Genomic DNA, 1,211 nt, shown 5'->3' on the forward strand with positions numbered 1-1,211 from the left:
GGAGGGAGGGGAGTGAAGGGGGAGGTGACCGAGAAGGCAGCCATTTCTGAACGGCCATAGCGCCCCACCAATTAGCTCTACCCAAAAAAAATAAACATGTCGCTGGAGGTGGTGGGGTTGAAGGAAACCAGCGAGTTTCTCTCGGACATTGGTGTCGGAGTGAGGGGGCCCAAATTGGTCAAACCCTCAACCCCTTCCCCAGGGCTTTCTCTCCCTGGGCAAAGAGCCCCAAGGATCTGTTGTTTCGGGCCCTGTTGAGAAGAGGCCGAGCAGCTCATTTTAAGGCATGGGCAGCCCCCTGCGTGGAACGCGATGACTGGGCCGGCGGCGAGAGTCGTACTTGACGTCGATCGGACGAGGAGCAGCAGCGTGGGGTGGGGGTGGGGGCTTCGGCCTAGTTTTTTTAGGGAGGGGTGCGGTGCACTGCAGGCCTCAGTGGGAAGGCCGGGGCCTGGGTGGGAAATCGAGGCCGAGCTGGACAGACGAGGCTGAGGTGGAAGACGAGGCCGAGGTGGAAGACGAGGCCGAGGTGGGCAGACGAGGCTGAGGTGGGAAATCGAGGCCTCGGTGGGAAATCGAGGCCGAGGTGGGAAATCGAGGCCTAGGTGGACAGACGAGGCCTAGGTGGACAGACGAGGCCTAGGTGGACAGACGAGGCTGAGATGGGAAATCGAGGCCTAGGTGGACAGACGAGGCCGAGGTGGGAAATGGAGGCCTAGGTGGACAGACGAGGCCGAGGTGGGAAATCGAGGCCGAGGTGGGAAATCGAGGCCGAGGTGGGCAGACGAGGCCGAGGTGGGAAATGGAGGCCTAGGTGGACAGACGAGGCCGAGGTGGGCAGACGAGGCTGAGGTGGGAAATCGAGGCCTAGGTGGACAGACGAGGCCTAGGTGGGCAGACGAGGCCTAGGTGGGCAGACGAGGCCTGGGCACTCTCCCTCTCGTCCCTCAGCTAGCGGATGTGAGACATCTCGTCCAGGAAGGGAGTCTTCATGCAGCCGGTACACAGCTGGTCCATCCAGAGCGGGGCCTCGTGTTGGAGGGGGGTCCTCCGTGGGTAGAAGACGTAGCGGAGGTCGTAGTTCAGCAGGCAGCTGACCGAGCTCATGTAGAGGTCGGAGAAACGACACAGCCGGCGGGAAAAATAGGTGGGATTGTGGCAGGTCCGGAAGATGCTGCCAAACTGGGGGTTAAAGAGATTCTTGGTGTAGG

General features: G+C 61.5%; 1 long non-coding RNA gene across 1 annotated transcript; it reads left to right on the forward strand.

The window, feature by feature from the left end:
* Positions 1–317: 317 nt before the first annotated feature.
* On the forward strand, positions 318–838 carry LOC122544960. The gene is made up of 2 exons (XR_006310476.1): positions 318–548; positions 587–838. It is a non-coding gene; the product is annotated as an uncharacterized LOC122544960 (long non-coding RNA).
* The last annotated feature ends 373 nt before the right edge of the window (positions 839–1,211 follow it).

This window comes from Chiloscyllium plagiosum, unplaced genomic scaffold (genome assembly GCF_004010195.1).
Source record: "Chiloscyllium plagiosum isolate BGI_BamShark_2017 unplaced genomic scaffold, ASM401019v2 scaf_70893, whole genome shotgun sequence".
NCBI classification, from domain to species: Eukaryota; Metazoa; Chordata; class Chondrichthyes; order Orectolobiformes; family Hemiscylliidae; genus Chiloscyllium; species Chiloscyllium plagiosum.